This window comes from Rattus rattus, chromosome 1 (genome assembly GCF_011064425.1).
Source record: "Rattus rattus isolate New Zealand chromosome 1, Rrattus_CSIRO_v1, whole genome shotgun sequence".
Lineage (NCBI taxonomy): Eukaryota > Metazoa > Chordata > Mammalia > Rodentia > Muridae > Rattus > Rattus rattus.
In genome coordinates this window covers 250,502,239-250,522,252 of record NC_046154.1, presented here as the reverse complement: position 1 = coordinate 250,522,252, position 20,014 = coordinate 250,502,239, and the positions used below count along the sequence as shown (strand labels likewise).

Here is a 20,014-nt window from a genome sequence, read left to right as displayed (position 1 = left end):
TATATGCACCATATGTGTGCCTGTTAATCCCCTAGAAATGGGGTTCCAGATGGTTGTCAGCTATCACGTGGGTCCTGGGAATCAAACCTGGGTCCTTTGGAAGAGCAAATGCTTTTAACGCTGAGCCATCTCTCTAGTCCGTTCCTGGCCTCTTTTATCTGTTGGCCATGACTGAGCTAACAGTGATGCTCACTGACAGTAGACTGGAAGACCAGCAGTAGCTAGTCTATGACACTTGTTCTTATCAGGTAAACTTTTTTTAAAAGATTTATTTATTTTATATTACACTGTTGCTGTCCTCACCAGGAGAGGGAATAGGATCCCATTACAGATGGTTGTGAGCCACCATGTGGTTGCTGGGAATTGAACTCAGGACCTCTGGAAGAGCAGTCAGTGCTCTTAACCGCTGAGCCATCCATCCAGCCCTCAGGGAAACTTCTTAAGCTACTAGTTTACCTTTCAGATTCTCTCTTTTTCTTAAAAATTTTGTTCTAGTCTGACTTCCTTAATTCTATCAGTTCTGCCTCCTCTGTCAGTCACTCTTTTCCCCTTCAGTGACTCCTCTTCCCTGTCCCCAGAAATAAGCACTTATCTATCTTCTGACCTTCTTCTTATTCTCTGCCTTTGAGGCTTTGACCCGGCTCCTGCCTCTATACCCACTTCTTAATCCATTATTTCTTCACAAGTTCTCGTCCATTCCTCACAGCTCAGTGAAGCCTCACTTCTTGCTAGAGTAGACATGGTTAAAGCTGACCAACAGGACACTGAACCACCCAGTAGTGGTAATAACAGGCAAATGTACTGTTACTGAGCATGAAGGGGCAAGGAGCAGTAGGAGAGATAGCTGTAGCTATAATCTCGAACTCAACCACTAATGCTTTAGTTATGTGTGACCTTGAGTAAATTACTGCTTCTCTCTGGTTTGGTGTCCCTAAGAAACTGGGGAGAATAATTTTTCTGAGGATTAACATCGATCCCAATATTGATGGCCCATCCAGTAGCCCCTCTACTCTGAGGCTTTCCTACACGCTCACATCCTCTAGTTACCTCTAGGTCCTCTCCCTGTTACTGTGCACCTCAGAAGTAAGGCTTCTTCATCTTTCTGCTCCTTCACTTCTAGCTGCCCCAGAGCTTGCCTGAGAGCTCAGAAACACAAGGCATATGGGTCTCAACACTTTTCAAGCTATCCAGGAAGCAGACATTCTTCTTGGTTCCTCATAAATTCCCCACAGAAAGTAAAGTCAATTGAATTCTGCTTGCTTGTTTGTTTGTTTGTTTGTTTGTTTGTTAAATTATGTAGCCCAGGCTGGTCTTGAACTCCTGATCATCTTGCCCTCACCTCCCAAGTGCTGGGACTACAGGCATACACTAAAACACCTACCAAGTCTGGGGAGTTCTGAGGTGTAGTGCTGAGAAATGCACTGCTCTGTATACAGGTGTAATAACAGAAGCATCACCATGGCTCCTGGATGATATCTCCTCCATCTCATTTTCCAGCAGGAGAAAGACAGTGCCACTTCTGTACCTCTGCTGTACTGAACTGAAAATTTTTTATTTTTATTCTTTTTTGTTTTATTTTAAAGATTTATTTATTATTATATTTATATGAATATACTATAGCTATTTTCAGACATACCAGAAGAGGGCATGGGATCCCATTAAAGATGGTTGTAAGGCACCACGTGGTTGCTGGGAATTGAACTCAGGACCTCTGGAAGAGCAGTCAGTGCTCTCAACTACTGAGTCATCTCTCCAGTCCCTTTATTTTTATTCTTTGTCTGGTATCCTCGGAGGTCAGGAGAGGACATTAGATTCGTGGAGACTGGAGTTACAGATGGTAATAAATTACCATGTGAGTGCTGAAAATCAAACCTTGGTCCTCTACAAAAACAACAAATGTTTTTAACTACTGAGCCAACTCCCCAACCCTTAGACTAAAATCTTGATAAAAGGACATAAAGTAAAAATGTTAGAACATTTTACATTTGGGATTTTTGAGGCTTCTGTTACAAGCTTGGCTTTAGAGAGGGACAAAGTGTTTTCTTGCACATTAGACCAAAGCCGTATACTAGCTTCTAGCTATTGAGTCTTATAAACTATAGGCCACCCAGCATTTTGACCTCAGCAGTGACTGTAGTTATGGCAACTTTGTCATTAGGTAAGTGGCTGTTTCTATAGAGACAAGGCTGCATGCATTAGGCTCAGAAGCCTTAGCAAAAGCTTAGGGGTTTCCAGTTCTCACCAAGAATAAGCCAGAGCTTGTCACAGCGGTTGGTGGTACTGAAAGCTCATGTATACTGAACAACGTTGGTTGTGAGGTAGTCTCACATACACTGACCACTCTGGCCCAGCAAGCAAATGCCAGCCGTGCTGGCCTGGGCAAAGGGAACAGGGGTTTAGCAGGCTTGAGTGGCTGCAGAGTACAGAGATTGCTGCCTGACCTTGAATTATGCCTGCCCAGCTTTTCCTAAGCCGGCATGGCTGAAGCAAAGATTAGATGGTGAAGAGACTCCTTCACACGGGCCTTTTAGACATCAGGAAGTGGGACAATTATTAGCTGTCTATAAGCTACAAGACAGCTAAACTTCAAACAGCACATGTACTACAAAGCCAGTGAAGGTCTATGTTTAAATTGTTTGCACTAAAAATATGTGTTTCAAAGAGAAAAAGAAAATTATGAGGTTTCTGACTGTATCTAGTTTGAGAAAGGAAGGAAGAGTCTGGGCATACCCTGGCAGACCCAGACCTACTGGTTAAGAATAGTACAGCGGAGGACAAAAGGGCATGCTATAGAAGAAAGGCACCCTCCCAACACTCTTGATGTTTCCTTCCTCACAATACAGTGCCAATGTTTGACTATTAGGGATGTAAACCCCTGACAGGGTGAAGGGCTTATCTGATTAGTGTATCTAGAAGAAACTCAACCTGGACTCACAATTCAGCCCTCTGCTGCATCTTTACCTCACCAATACTCATTGTGCTCTGCTCCCCACTCTTCCGAGAGGAGGCTGACCTCAGACTAGGGCTGCCATCTCACTATCCTTGTTAGGTCCTAGAGTTCATAATAAAAGGCCTACCTGCCCTCAGATATAAGCCAGCTCTCTAGAGCCTAATGCATTCATAACAGAAGGACATTTTTGATCCCTACTTGTCTCACCCCTTTGTCCTATGCCTTTGTTAGCTCAGGACTTGGTAGGGAGAGTATTATTCAGTGGGTCCTCTTCCACACAGTCCTTGTTATTAGTAGCAAACCTTTCCTTCCAAACTCTTCACTGACCTTGCTTCTTCCCACAGATGTCCTCTTCTGCAAGTCACTCAGACAAGCCTCCCTATCCTCTCCACATAACACACTAGTCTCTCTCTGCACAGCCCCAGGCCATACCTGTCATAGTTTACATCTTACATGTCCCCTGAGGTATGAAGCCTGTCCTCAGAGACTGACCTGGAAGGTGTTCAGGCCTATAAACTTCTGGTCTTTGAGAACATGCTCTTAGAGAGGAATGAGAGATGCTTTCTTCCATTCTTTTACTAACACGAGGTAAACAGTTTTGTTCTGACTCGCACTACTGCCACAATAAACTGCCAAACTCAGAGGCTGTGGCCTTACACCTAGGAAACCCTGAATCAAAACGAATCGTTTTTCTTCATATGTTACTTACCTGGTATAAGTGTGTGGTGGCAGACAGCTAACAACACCCCTTGAGAAGCCCCTGCATTTATCCATATCCCTTCCTTCTACTGTCCACCTGATTTATTTCTATACTCATCCCTGACTTTCCTACTGGTTGGTGTGCCTGCTTACTGGGAGTCATTGGTAACCTGTTTCCCTCTTTGCCTTTTATTCTCTCTCAACTTCTGTTGTTCCTGTAGAGTTAACTGTAGTGGTTTTAAATGTGTTTCCTTTAGTCGGGTGTAATAGTGCACACCCTTAACCACAGTTATCAGGAGGCAGAGGCAGAGGCAGAGGCAGACAAATGTCTGCTGAGATCCAGGCCAGCCTGGTCTACATAGCTAGTTCCAGGACATCTAGGGCTACACAGAATGAGACCCTGCTCAAAACCCAAAACCCAAACCAACCAAAGAAAAAAAGAAGTGTTTCCTTTTCCATCTTGACAGGCTACAGGTGCAGCTCAAAAGTAAAGTGTGTGCTTAGTACTCAATTCCCAGAGTCCAAACAAATCCTGCCCCTAAAAAACCCTGCACACTGGGCTGGAGAGATGGCTCAGTGGTTAGCAGTGCATACTCCTCTTGCAGAGAACCAGAGCTTGATTGACAGCACCAGAACTGGGTGGCTTACAGCTGCAGGCAATCCTACACCTCTGGCTACTGAGGTGTATTCGCATGCATATACCCACACACTGGCACACAGACATACTCAGAATTAAAAATAAAAATAAGTCTTTAGGAAAAAATCTGCAAATCTTGATGAGATTCTTGTTTCAAAATATGGCTTACAATCGCTCTTAAGGATCCAGTTCAGTTCTACTGTCATTTTGACAAAAAAGAATAACACAGGCGATACTCAAGTACACGGTGAACTAAAAGTGTTACTTGGGAACTGCAGAGGAGTGTGTAAGATGTCCGTGCTAGAACAGTGATGAAAAAGACAATATAAAGATTCAACGAAAGCCAGGTGGTGGTGCCGGCCTTTAATCCCAGCACTTGGGAGGTAGGTAGATCTCAGTGAATTTGAGGCCAGCCTGGTCTACAAAGCAAGTTCCAGGATAGCCAGAGCTGTACAAAGAAACCCTGTCTCTAAACAAAACAAAACAAAACATACAAAAATCATTGGCAGGGGTAGCCAGCAACAGCAAAGCTGTTCTAAGTCATGGAGTGTGTGTCTGACTGGTTTCGGCAGAACATTCTACCATTTTGTCTTACATTTGGAGAATCTTCACCTGATACTATGCTCAGGATGAAAAGACAACATAGTGACTGTTAATTACTATGTAATAAGATCAGACACATTCTGTGGACTTCTCCTATAAGACAGAAAGAATGCTGGAGTTCAAAGCCTCCTAGGCCCCAGCCCTTGCTCTCTCCAGCCTTACCCATTTGCTTTCATTGTTCCTGACATATTGAACTACTTCCTGCCTCACCAATGTGCCACACTGGTTCAGGCTTCCATATTTCTGTTCATCTTCTTCCCTCTGTGTGTCTCTCTCTCTCTCTCTCTCTCTCTCTCTCTCTCTCTCTCTCTCTCTCTCTCTCTCTCTCCTGTGATGTCACCATTTCTCACTCCAAGGTCAGTCTATGTAATGTATTCCTCTACCCATCTCCAGTGGGGCCTGTTTCCTCAGTGGGGCCTGTCTGAATTCCATTATGAACCTTTAACACCTTTCTGGATTTATTTGCTCAGAGATTATGTTACAGGGTGTTCCTGCACCTTGTTATCAGATATTAGATCTTGTTACTCTCTGTATTCGGGCTACTTAAAACTGTGCACCTGGGGCTGGAGAGATGGTTCAGCGGTTAAGAGCACTGACTGCTCTTCCAGAGGTCCTGAGTTCAATTCCCAGCAACCACATGGTGGCTCACAACCATCTGTAATGAGATCTGATGCCCTCTTCTGGTGTGTCTGAAGACAGCGACAGTGTATCCACATACATGAAACAAACAAACAAACAAACAAACAAACAAACAAACAAGCCCCGTGCACTTGTATGCAGCAGGGCATAGTGGCACACACCTTTATTAATCCCAGTCCTTGGGAGGCAGAGGCAGGTGGATCTCCAAATTCAAGGCCAGCCAGGTCTACAGAGAGAGTTACAGGATAGCCAGAGTTCCACAGAGAAACCCCATCTTGAAAAACAAAAAACAGGGGTTGGGGATTTAGCTCAGTGGTAGAGCACTTGCCCTGGGTTCAAGGCCCTGGGTTCGGTTCTCAGCTCCGAAAAAAAAAAAGAAAAAAACAAAAAAAAAAAAACAAAAAATAAAAAAAAACAAACAAACCAAAACAACACCAAAAACTATGCACCAGCCATATAATGGATATTCGATGAGTTTCTAGGTAGAAGTAAATTAACTAACCAACTTTTTTGAAGTGCTTTTTTTTTTTTGGGGGGTTTTTTTTTTTTTTGAAGTGCTTTTTATGAAAAATGCAATGAATGGGGCTAGAAATAGGGCTCAGCAGTTAAGAACACCCATGTGGCAACTCACAACCATGTAACTAGTTCCAGGGGAATGGAGGTCCTCTTCTGGGCCTTGTGAATTCAAGGCACACACATACCATATTTGCAAGCAAAACACACATAGAATAAATCAAGTTTTAAAATGTTATTTCCTCTAGGAAGCGTGAAGGCCCTGGTTTGGTCCCCAGCTCCAAAAAAAAAGAACCAAAAAAAAAAAAAAAAAAAGTTATTTCCTAGTCTGATTCCTGTCAGCAGGAACTGCAGATAATGACAGTGCACTGTATTTTAAAAACTAGCCAGGGGCCAAGACAGCTCAGAAGGTAAGTGACCACAGCTCCTGCAGAAGACAGGAGTTAAATTCCCAACTCCCACAAGCAGCTCACAATCACCTGTAACTCCAGCACTTCTCTAGCTATGAGCACCTGCGCTAACCTTATATACCCCTCTCTCACACAATTAAAAACAAAAATAAATCTAAAAACAAAAGCTAGAGAGAAAGATTTCCATGTTTTCATGAAGACAATGAGAACTGTTTGAGGAGCCAGGTTTGCTTACCCCGACTTAAACATTACACAATATATATGTGTCAAAACAGCACATGTACCCTTGTAAGTATGTAAGATTCTCATGTACATATATATATGTTTTTTAAAAACCCTTGGAAAGTTTCAAGAAGGCTCAGAGTTTACAGACAAGATGTAGATGCTGACTAGCTTAGTGTAAAACAACGGATGACTACTAGAGCACTAACAGCAGGGGTTTTCAATTTGGATGAGAAAGATCCCACAGGGGGACCAGGAGGAAGGCCAGCAGGAGAGCTAAAGCAGCAGAATGGCTCTTCTATCTTCTAAATGCTGACAGAAGAAAAAGCAGCAACCAAGACACAAAGCCACAACAAACTTCTGTCTATCTAGAAAACAACCACACAGGCCTTCCAGAAGCAGGGGGCAATCTGGTGGTGTGGAGTTTGTCTAGCACGAGGAGGGCCTTGGGTTTGATGCCAGCACCACCAAAAAAAAGACAACTAAAAACAAGACTCAGAGAGATTCCCCTTCTGCATAAGAATGCGGACTCAGACTGAAGTTACGTTTTGAAGGTTTCTATAGGTCCCAAGATGTCACAGGGGCAGGTTCAGTGGAGTGACTGTTAAATCCCTTTTAGAAAGCAAATGCGGGTTGGGGATTTAGCTCAGTGGTAGAGCGCTTGCCTAGGAAGCACAGGCCCTGGGTTCGGTCCCCAGCTCCGAAAAAAAGAACCAAAAAAAAAAAAAGGAAAGCAAATGCAAGCTGGAACAGTAAGAACTTCTCACTTAACTCTGCAATTGCTAATCCTAATGACTAACTTCTCACCACAGGATAAGGCATCAGATATCAGTATCAATATGAATGAATGCCAGTGCATTTTGTGAGTCTGAGTGTGGTGTTGGGGACAGAACCCAGACATCAGGCATTGTAGACAAGCACTCTACAACTGAGCTTTATCCCCAATCTCAATACCATATATTTTAAAGAAAACAGCTAAAGTAAGAATGCAAAAGCTGATGTTATGGCCGCATTTTGCCTTCCTGAAAGGACGCAGAAAATCTGGGGCTGGAAAGGTAGCTTAGTACTTAACAGCATTTGCTGCAGTTACAGAGGACATAGGTTCAGTTCCCAGTACCCACATAGCAGCTATCTGTTACTCCAGTTCCAGAGGATTCAACACACTCCATGGGCACTACATATATGTACACAGACATATATGCAGGTAAAAAAGCACCCATATACAGGGTATGAAAATAAACTGCCAGATGTGGTAGTGTGCATTTTTAATCTGAGCACTTGGTAGGCAGAAGTAGATAAATCTTTGCAAGTTTGAGCCCAGCCTAGTCTACATAGTTGAGTTCTAGGACAGCCAGGGTTATGTAAGAGACCCTGTCTCAAAGAAACCATAAATTTAAAAAATTAAATAAATCTTTTAATCCTGAACTATATATTTTTCAAAAACATTTGTTTGTTTGTCTCTCTGTATGGGTGTCTGCCCACATGTTCACCTGCGCACATGTGTGTCTGGTGCCAGAGAAGATCGGAAGGGGGCATCAGGTCCCCTGTACTAGGGTCACAGAGAGTTGTGAGCTACAGTATGGGTGAAAGGAATCAAAGGCAGGTCCTTTGGAAAAGCAGTCAGCGCTGTTAACCAGTGAACCATCTCCCCATCGCTACATAAATCTTTTTTTAAAAAGGAATTCAAGAAAGAAGCCCTCCCATACATTTTCCTGACTTATGGCCACTGATAAAAACTTACCTCTGACAGTATCCTGGGGCAACTGAGACGATCAGTCTAGGTTACATTCAGTGCAAAAACCCAAGACCCTGAAGAGAAAACAAAAGTCACAATGAGCCATAGAGATGACGTAAGACGCCCGAAGAAGCAGCAGGGCAGGCAGTAGACAGTTTCCTCTGAATCCACTCTTTCTTTCATTTAGAGTTCGTAGGCCAGTGGCCTAACTCTGCAAACATCTTCCTCAAGGGTTCTTTTAAGTTAAATGAAGTATGAGTAAAATCCACATATAATGCAAGGTGCCAAAGACCCATTCAATAAAGGCCAGGTCATAATAAAAAAATGTGCAGTAAAGACTGGGGATGACGCTCCCTGGCACAGAAATTGCCTAATGTGTGAGACCCTGGGTTCCACCCTAGCAATGCATGAAAATCGAACAGTTTCTGAAGTGACATTAAAATCTACATTCAATCTTTATGACTTTCTTTTTAAACAAACTGATTCTTTGATTATTATTACTGTGTGCATGGTATGTTTGTGCGAACGAGTACACCTATGCAACAGTGTTCGTGTGGAGTTAGGAACAACTTTCAGAAGTCAGCTCTCTCCTTCCATCTTGGTGTGGGTTCCAAATTAAACTCAGGTTGTTAGGTGAGCACCCTATGTGCTGAGCATCTTACTGGCCACAATCTCTCTCCATAGGAACACAACGATGACTAGCATAGCATGATAACCCCAAGAGCTCAGTAGTGACATGCATTAGAGGGCAGTGACCAACAGCCCTCTAATTCATTTTAAGGCCTGCTCAACAAGAGGAAAAGTCATGCCAGGTCCTGGAAACTTAGCCGACTACCTATAGCTAAGTGTACCTATAATCTCTAACTACATTCTAAGTATATGTCCTTGAAGGTAAATGTAACTCTCTCTCACCCCTTATCAAAGAAACTTCTCTCTGAAACTAATTTTAAACAAACAAAACTAGGGCTGGGCATGGTGGTACATGCCTTTAATCCCAGCACTAGAGAGGCAGAGGCAGATGAATCTCTGGCCAGCCTGGTCTACAAACTGAGTCCAGGACAGCCAGAACTCTGTTACAAAGAGAAACCCTGTCTGGGGGATGGGGGAAGGAGCAAGGGGGAAAAAACACAATCAAAATGCAGAGAGCAAGAAAGTATGTAAAGCCCATTCCCAACTGACACAGCCACAAGACAATTCTTGTACCTAAGGCTCAGGCCTCATTTGGAAGAGGGGCCAGAAAGATTAACTGCTTCTCCTTAGAAATTTAGTAAGAGACTACACTGCTTAAGTCTCTGCAACACGGACGCCTAAACAAGAGCTGCACAACTCCGACACCGATGGTCACACTAACAGGGAATGGGGACAGCTTGTGGACCTCAACCCTACAAATGCTATGGGCATCTGAGGAATGCTCAGAGTAGGAGAAATGATCTTTCCCTATAAGAGCCCATACAATACCCTGAAAGTAGACAGCCCTGAAACCATATATATAGATAGCTTGAGCAAGACGTATTTATGTATCTAGGAACACACACACACATAAGCGCGCGCGCGCGCGCGCACACACACACACACACACACACACACACACACATAAGCAAGCGCGCGCGCACGCGCGCACACACACACACACACACACACACACCAATAATTAAAGCCATGAATTTGAGAAAGAACTGGGTGTGGGGGTGTTACTCATCGGACAGATTGACAGGAAAAAAAAGAAAAGGTAGGAAATGATGCAATTATAATTTCAAAAAATAAATTTTAAAAAGATACTGTTTCTCTATGTAGCCAGGCTGGCCAAGAATTCACAATCCTCTTGTTTTACTCTCCCAAGTACAGGCATGCCACAATACACAAACAAACCTTTACTATTTCTTGTTTTGTCTGTTCTACCTCAAAAATACCAAATTGCCCTTTAAATGTTTCCATCTTGATGTCTCAATCACTTCATACTGAACTTGACCCAAACTCTACCTTTACCCTGCCTAGACTGTTCCTCGCCTTCTTCCTGTCTTCATCAAGGCCCAGATTTCTGGTCCTAAGTTCACATCAAGTAATCTCACCTTCCCCAAGCCCCTCGCACAAGCCCATTGATGAGTGCTGGCATTTATGCTTTCAAACTCTGCATCTCAGATCCACCCACAATTCTTCACTTTCACTGATATCGTCACTTCTTCAAAGGCTATGTTCCACTCTTGCTTCTCCCTAATTCACTGCTAAACAACAGTTGGCATGATCTCTTAAATTTAGCTCATTGCCAGCCGCCAGTAAATACAGAGCTGACTTTATTTCTGATGACAAATCACTCTCCTGCTCAGGATGCACCTACTTTGTGTATGGAGTTGGGCGAAGCAAACCCTAGTCCAGGCTGACAGAAAACTGTCTCTCTCTGGAAGTTGCCACTTGGTTTCACAACCAACTTTGTACTCTAATCTATGAGAGGGTACACCATTCCCAAGGCAATGCAGTATAAGGGACAGCTTTAAGTCCCCAGTATGCCACAATAGTTAAAGGAGTACTTTACTGAATGACCATATCTGCCATTATCTCTGTCTACTGCAGTTAACTGTTTAAATCAATACACCAATGATGCTGCAAACAGAATTAGGCCTATCTCGATTACTCCCTCAATCCTTCTGCTATAACACACTACTGTTACAACAATCTCAAAAGCAAATGTGACCTTTGTGTGTGCTGTGCCTTACACTGAGTCAGTAAGAACTCATAGTGAGTACTCTCCATAAGCATTTCTCCTCCACCATGAAATGACCTGGTCTCTTTCTCCAACACATCTGCTCTGATTTATGCTGAGGACCCTCCGCTGATTCCCTTCCACTCCTCTGCCACTGGTGTCCTCTCCATGAACTTTCCTGGAGCCTCCTCTGAGAGCATACTATATTGGTAATATACATGGGTCTGTCTTCTGCATGCAACATGAGCTCCTGGACAGCAAAGATTAAGGCTTACATATATTTTAATTTGGTGAGATGTCCAACAAACAGGCTGAAGCAAACCCCAACTGCATCCTAGGACTTTACTACATAACGCTGACAGTTAAAGGAGCTGGCTGCACCTTCGAGACAGATCTGGTCCTTCCAGAAGACTCATGGCTATGTAGTTACATGCGACCCTTGGCATTTCAGAGAATAGTCAGATTCTTCAATTTGTTGTCAGTCTCTGAGTATTAAGAATGCAACAATGTCTAATCTTAGTTCTCCACTCTGATGAGTTTCTGCCCAAGCTGATCTCTCTAGATCCATCATCAGTCCAAACTCTAGACCAATGTCACAATGTATCATTATTACATATGCTCTTGACAGAAAACTTTAGGTGGAGATGGTAACCAAAGAGAAAGGTCCTTTTCCTGTTTCACTGTCAGCTTAGACACTCACTAACATTTAATGAGGACAAAAAGACACTATGGCAGAGGACAGATGAGCAAGGGAAACTAGGTATTTTTTTCCAAGTGCATACTTTTCCTTATAAGGGACATCTTTGCACTCCTGGGATCAAATGACTGTGCCACCTCGGCCTCCTAAGAAGCTGAGATTACCTGGGTGCTCTACCAGGTCTGGTTTCCAGGTATCCACACACTGGGTTTCTCAAAAACGATTCTTTCTTGCTACAAACCAAGTAGTGCATACTGATGATAAGCATACAGTGTTCACTGATTCTAAAAGCAACGGCTTACCTTATCTACGGCAGTACTTTTCTTCTAAGAGACGACAACCAGGAAAATGCCTTCAGAAGACTATGTTGAAATGCTCAGAAGCAATCGGATCCTACCACCTGGTCATGCACTGTTATGGTGGTAAGCTACCAACCACTGCCGTTTCCTCTGTTCTCTTAAGGAACAACCAGAGTAATCTTGGGACTTAGAATGAGATTCTGAAGACCTCAGACTCATCCATCCCCAGGTCTTGCTAAACTGAAATAGACTACAGTCAAGTGTTTAACTAAACTTACACAATATAATTACAGCTAAGTGTTTCCTAGAGAGTCTGGCAAGCTGAAAGGCATATATATTCAACAAATGACACTTACTTTTCTAGTATCACCTCTGATGTGACAGGGTTTTAATCTTCAAACTTAACTATTCAGTGTGATTCATTTTAATTCTCATTTTAAAAATTCAAGCAGCACAGAAAAAGCCCTTGATCACTCAGTCTCTTCCCTCACGACCCTCCTTAGTTCTCATTGCTGTAATCAGCACGTATCTAGTATAGCCTTGGAATGCAAGATGTTAAGGAATATACTATACTCCAGCATTGTAAGAGCAAAGCAAACAAAAAGCAGCCAAATAAAACCACCAAACAACAGCAAAAGAAAACACCACACATTTCTGTAACTACATATTTTCTTGGTTTATTTTTTGAGATAGGGCTTCACAGAAGCCAGTTTGGTCTGCCCTTCACCAGGGAAAGAGAACCTTGAGTTTCTGCTCTTCTTCCTTCTCCCTCCAATCGCTGGGGACTGAACCCAGGACTTCATTTTTGTTTTTGTTTTCAGAAATAGGGTTTCTCTGTGTAGTCCTGGCTGTCCTGGAACTTGCTCTGTAGGCCAGGCCAGCCTTGAACTCAGAGCTCTAACTGCCTCTGCCTCCCAAGTGCTAAGATTAAAAGAGTATGGCACTATCACCCCGATGAACTCAGGCTTTTGTGTATACTATACAAGCACTCTACCACGTGAGCTACATCCGAAACCCCTTTATTTTTGTGGGGTTCTTTTGCGGGGAAGGGTGCAAGACAAGTTCTTCTGGTGTAGCTCAGGCCTCAAATAGCTCAAATACCTTGCTTCATCCTCCCCATTACTGGAATTACAGGCCTGTGAAATCAAAAAGTTTAACTGAGTCACAAATGAACACTGAAAACCACGAGTGCCTCTGTGAATGGCAACTGGCTATAAAGAAAGAGGTCTACAGGTAGTATCTTAAGTGAAGCTGTACATGTAACAATGGAAACCCCAGCAAGGAGGCTGGGAAGGTCATTCCAGGCCAGCTCTGGAATGGAGCAGCTACCCCAAGTAGATTTATCTGCTGAACTAAGTTCCACAAATAGTAGTGAAAGCCTAGGAGCACAGGTGTGAGCAGGCCTGTTGTTTAGTCACCCAAACACAGTGCTACTCTGCCCCAAGGTTGGAGATGTTACCCTTCACAGCTTCAGACAGGTCCAGTTTATCTCAATGCTTTAGAAATTCTGTAAAATGTTCAGGTCTACCCATTCCCAAACACATATTCCTTTAATCCTAAAATCTGTGCTGGTGTCCCTCTTTTCTCTGCTAATCGTATTTGCTGGAAAAAAGTTCTTTCTTTTAGTTTGAGTGAGGGTCTCATTATACACTCCAGGCTGGCCTTGAACAGTCTTCCTGCCTCTTGCAGCTTGGATTTGTAGCTCCAATGCATCTGTCTTTTTTCACAAACGTAGTGACCAACTCTGTGTTGATGATTCCCAACTCCAGTGTGGAACTGTCTTACCAACCTCTAAAACCAGATGCACTGCTGCCTATGCCAACAGGCTTCTCCACCTCCTGTGCCCCAGGTGCCTAAAACTCAGTGCAGCTGCACCTCAGCCTGTCCCCAATGCACGCTCTCCCTCCACCTCATCTGAAATGCCATCGTCCCCTCAGATCAGAAAGCTGACTACATCATCAGCTCCTTCCTAGCACCAAACCCTATCAATTCTAAACTGTAACACTCCAGTGTGTTTTTTCTTACCTATGTCTACTGACACTGACTTTGACTTCATCTGTTTTTACTAGTTTTACTCCTTTTTAAAATTTGGTTTTCTTAGCCTCAATACCCACTATCTCCAACATTAGAATAATATTAAGAAAGTACAAACTCTTGATTAAAATATAATTTCCACTCCATGCTATACCTGGTCTGGTAGCTGCTCAACTCTCCTGCTTCATCTTTTTTTTAAAAGATTTATTTATTTATTATATATAAGTACACTGTCACTGTCTTCAAACACACCAGAAGAGAGCATGAGATCAGATCCCATTACAGATGGTTGTGAGCCACCATGTGGTTGCTGGGAATTGAACTCAGGACCTCTGGAAGAGCAGTTAGTGCTCTTAACCATTAAGCCATCTCTCCAGCCCTCTCCTGCTTCATCTTACAAAGCTACACTGTATTCATTTTCCCTAGAGCACCCATGCTTTCATGTGCCTTTGTACAAGCTATTGCCTCTTAGAAGTACCCACAGGCCAAACTTCTCAATTTGAAGACAGATGCAGGTTAGGCAATCTTTTCTGTGAAAGCTTTGATGCCATCTCATCTCACAGGTAATCTTGATGTGTCCTTCTTCTGAGTCAGCAAACTGTACAGGTGCTACTCCCTATGCTTGCTTATGTGTGGACTACTAGCTTATAAGCTTCCTGAAAGTCTAATCTGTGTCATGGTTTCAGTAAGAATGGTCCCCATAGGCTTATATATCTGAATGCTTAGTCATCAGGGAGTGGCACTACTTGAGAACGATTGGGGGTGTGGCCTTGTAGATGTGTCACCTGGAGACTGACTTTGAAGTTTCAAAGGTCCTAGCCAAGCCCACGCCTGTGGATCGGGATGTAGACCTTTCAGTTACTTCTCCAACACCATGTCTGCCTGTGCACCACCATGCTCCTCGACATGATGACAATAGGCCAAACCTCTGAATTTGTAAACAGGCCCCAACTAAATACTTTCTTTTGTGACAGTTGACTTGGTTGTGGTGTCTCCTCATAGCAACAGGACAGTAACTAAGTCTGCATCAGAGGGATCACTTAATACTTCATCAGTATTATTAAATACAGTGTCTGCCCAAGAAACATTCTCAATAAATCCTTGTGGGATTGATACACATTTTTAGGGAAAAATAAACTCAACCCAATACAATATTCTGATTTTATTCATATAAGGGTTCTACTCACTCATCTCTTAAAAAAACAAAACTATAGTATATCAGGACAGCATGCTATCCCCATGGTCTTTACAGTAGTAGCAGAAGCCTTGGGACTGGTACAGCAGAAGCCTAGAAACTGCTATGTAAAACAAGCTGTCCTAGACTCACAAAGATCCATCCACCTGCCTCTGTCTACCACACCTGTCTGTAAAACTCTGATGTAAAAGTCTCAGTTTTACTCTACTATCTGGGGAAATCAAGAAAGGCTGCCTGGTGTAGGGGGGCAGTCTCAAGCAGGAATGATGAGAAAGACAGGTACCCGTCTTGGGCCACTAAGCCTGTTTGTTCAACTGTATGGTGTTCCAGGCTGCCTCCAGGACAGGTAGTCAAACAGGACTGCCCTCCCAAAACCTAAGCACGTGTAACTGCTCATCCTCTTCACGCTTTCAGGGCCAGGAGTCAGGTTTCACTGTAACTGTTGGTCACGTAAGAATGTTTCGTTTGTCATGCCTAGATAGATATGTGTGTGGTCAGAAGACAACCTTGGGTGTCACCTTCAGGATCACTGTCTACTTCTCGAGACAGGGAGGGGCCTTCATTTCCTGGAGCCCATAAATTAACCTGGACTAGCTGCAAGCACACAGAGCCTCAGGGATCTTCCGTCCTCTAGTCCCCACTGAGGAATTACAAGAACGAGCCACCACCCCAGCCTCAGGTTCTAGGGGCTGAACTCAGGTCCTCTTGAAAGCACTTTACTGACTGAGCTATCCCTCTTGCTCTGACTGTTTGTCTGTCTGTTTGTTTTGTTTAGGGGAACACAGTCTTACTATATATCTTGACCTCTCACTTCATACTGTGTAGCCCAGGCTGGCCTGGAACCAAGTATAGATTACAGGTGTCTTAGTAGAATGCTTTTTAACCCATTTATAATGAGTAAAGGCCTTTATTCTCCTTCCACACTGCACATTAATTCTGTTGAGTTCCTTGAAGCAAGGTTTGCTATGTGGACCAGACTGACCTTCAAAGTCACAGTGGTCTCTCCCATTTGCTTTCCAATGCTGAGATGCAGCATGAACTACATCACGTGTATATATGTGTGTGCACGTGCACACATGCACAAATGTGCACTGAGGATGGAACGAGGGCTTTGTTCAGGACACGTAAGCACTACACCAACTGGGCTACATCCTGCTCCCTTTGTTTTTCCTTTTTGAGAGACAGGTCTCACACAGCCCAGGCTGGCCTCTAATTCACTGTGATCCTCCTGCCTCAGCCTCTGGAGTACTTGGATTAGAGGTGTATGCCACCATGCCCACTTTTAAGGTTTTAAGCGTACACTGCTTCTGAGATAAATCAGTGAACTAGATGTTAATATGGATGGTAAAACGAGGCAAATAATCATCTCACCTCATACACAGTCTGCCACTCACATCTACACAGAGGAAACTAAACAGTGGCTGTTTTGACACAAGTTCACAGAATGTACAGAAAGGAGAGGGGCAATCTATACCTCCTTCAGAAAAAGAAACTGATTCCAACTGGAAATGATAAAATGTAAAGCAGTTCTCAAACCTATTCATCTGAGGATCTCATTTCATTCCAAAAAATTAGAGGACTCCAAAGTGATTTTATGTTTTCTAAAATTACCAATACATATCATACCAAAGTATGAATCACTTATAAATTTGTTAGTTTATTAAAAGCTACCAACAACAAGGCCAGGTGTGTGGTCCACACCTTTGATTCCAGCACTCAGGAGCAAAGCAGGCAGATCTCTGAACTCCAGGCCAGCCTGTTCTACACATCAAGTTCTTGTCCAGCCAGGACTACATAGTAAGACTACAAGACTACATAGTAAAAAAAAGAAAAAGAAAGAAAAAAAAGGAAAGAAGGAAGGAAGGAAGGGAGGGAGGGAGGGAGGGAGGGAGAGTACCAATAATAAGCCATTACATTTTCAAAATTGAAATTATCGGGGGCTGGGGATTTAGCTCAGTGGTAGAGCGCTTACCTAGGAAGCGCAAGGCCCTGGGTTCGGTCCCCAGCTCCGAAAAAAAGAACCAAAAAAAAATTGAAATTATCATATTTCAAGGGATTAATAATATGAGAAGGTGTCAGAGTCTTATATTTAAGCAAGGTTCTTTAAAGCCTGGCTTAAGATACAACAGCTATATATATATACATATACTAATGTGTATTTTTACTCTAGAAAATTCTATTGTGACCCAAGGAAAGAATGCCTTAAGGCATACTACATCCCAGTAGAAAATGAATTAGTTGTGACCTGGAGGACCCTTGAAAGACTCTGATGTTAAGTGTACTGACTACTTTTATGTTAAGACATGATAGAGACATTTGAGAAGAAGGAATGTCAAATGAGAAAATGCCCCCACCAGACTAGTCCATGGGCAAGCCAGTGACCCATTTATTGATTGATGTGGGAGGACCCAGCCAACTGTAGGATGTGCCACCACTGGGCAGGTGGTGCCAGGGTATCTAAGAAAGCAGGCTGAGACAGACATGAGAAGCAGACCAGTAAGCACCATTCCTCCATGGCCCCTGCTTCAGTTCTTGCCTGCAGGATTCTACCTTGAATCCAGCACTCCCCTGGATAAGGAATGACAAGCTGGAAGAAGAGATAAAGCCTTTCCTCTCAAGGCTGCTTCTGGTCATGGTAGTTATCAGTGACAGGAACCCTGACTGAGGCGATGAGCAAGGGGATATCCCTGTACCACACTTGGAGAAGGTAATGAGTATAATCTAAGCAAGGGATGAGCAAGAAGGAAGTGTGTGGCCAGTGGTACACCCTAACATCTAAGGGCAGCCCAACATCAACAAAGCTAATTCAGTCCCTGGTAAATCTCACAACATAAGAATGCCAGGACAAGGCAGGGTCACACTGACAGCAAGATGGCCCAGAAAGAAAGACTGTGGAATGGTAGCCTCTTCGCCTTCACTGTCTTGAGCAACATTCCCTGAAGGCTGTGGCAGCTTTTCCTCTCCAGTCTCCCTGTTCGGCTGCTAGAAGCTGCAAATGGCTTACCAACAACGGCCTTGCTACAGCTTCCTGCTACTGTTTACTAACTGCGAAGTCCTCTCCCCACTGCAGCCTCCGAGTCTTTAGACACTTCTTGGTCTGACTGGCTTCAAAAGCAAATTTAACTTCAGCCACGTAGCCAGTTTTTCCTTGCCAACGATCATGTGAGTTTGCTATTCTGTCCCTGTGCATCTTGAGCACTGTAAAAACAGTTCCTGGAGCATCATATGTCACCGATCTAGTTGCCATCAACCAAAAACATTGTCTTCATATTCTGTGGTACAAACTAAAAGCATTCTGGATGTGGTTTGCCTACAGTCCATCTTTGGCCAAAAGAAAAGTTTAAATTCCAAATAAACAGAGAAAGGGGGCTTACGGCTGTGACCAGGGTAATGGTTAAACTGCTCTAACGGTCAAGTCCATGTTTGGGAGCTTATTTTTCAATTCCCATTGTGATTAGGGTTCTGAAATTATCCCACCATAAATACAGTCACGTCCGGCTAATATAGCAAGTTCTCCACTAACGGAGTTTTTTTTTTTTCTTCTTTTTTTTTTTTTCGGAGCTGGGGACCGAACCCAGGGCCTTTTGCTTGCTAGGCAAGCGCTCTACCCCTGGGCTAAATCCCCACCCCCTCACTAACGGAGTTTTAAACCCAGAAGAAACTGAAGAAACAGAAACCTCTTTTGGTCTCTTAAAAAAAAAGTAATATACAAAAATAGAAACTGGCATTAATCTATAAAATAGTTTTTCAGGCCTTTAAACACTTTTTAGTAACAAGATAGAACAGATTGGGGGGAGGGGATATATGCTGAAGAGTGAGCCCAGGGCTTGTACAAGAACAGATCATTTTTTAAGTCAAAATGAAACCAAAGCTTCAAAAGGTATTTCTGATATTGGGAATATAAACTAGATGATTCAGACCAACTGCCCTGCTAGCTAAGGACAGCCAGAAACTCTGAATAAAACATAAAATAAAAAAGCCCTGAAGTTAGGGAAGCACTAAAAAAATCAGTCAAGAATTACCAAATATAGTAGCCAGTTCCAGGAACTGGAGATGTCTCAGTCAAGACAGCGTTTGCAGAGAACTGAGTTATGTTCCCAGCACCCACCTCAAATGATCAGAGCAGTCTGTAACTCCAGCTCCAGAGGACCTAACAGTCTCTTCTGGACTCCATGGGCATCTGCACCCAAAGCACATACTCACACACAGACACACAGATACATGTAATCTAAAAGTAGTAATAAAGGGCTGAAGAGATGGCTCAGTGGTTAAGAGCACCGACTGCTCTTCAAAAGGTCCTGAGTTCAATTCCCAGAAACCACATAGTGGCTTACAACCATCTGTAATAAGATCTGATGCCCTCTACTGGTATGTCTGAAGATAGCTACAATGTATATAATAAATAAATAAATCTTTAAAAAAAAAAGTAGTAATAAAAATAAAATCTATTTAAAAACCAATTCCAGAGAAGCTATGTACTTAAATATGAAATATAAGTAATAATGTTTTTAGAAGTATTATAGAATAATGATTTTTAAATTTAGAGATAGGAAAGGAATTTTCAAAACAGGATATAAAAGTTACCAATTATTAAAAACAGATATGGGCTGGACCTAAAGTAGTGGGGGGTATAGCTTACCTAGCCTACAAGAAGTTCTGGGCTACGTTCCTAGCATAAAGGGA

The 20,014-nt window shown here is 43.0% G+C and overlaps 1 protein-coding gene across 7 annotated transcripts in view; it reads right to left on the bottom strand.

The window, feature by feature from the left end:
- The window catches only part of Tnrc6b (trinucleotide repeat containing adaptor 6B), a 207,387-nt gene that overhangs the window by 158,740 nt on the left and 28,633 nt on the right, over positions 1 to 20,014 (bottom strand). For all 7 annotated transcript variants that reach the window (XM_032918140.1, XM_032918161.1, XM_032918150.1 and 4 more), the window contains exon 2: positions 8,415 to 8,482. The gene's annotated coding sequence lies outside the window, so the exon portion shown is untranslated. The remainder of the gene's footprint in view (positions 1 to 8,414; positions 8,483 to 20,014) is intronic.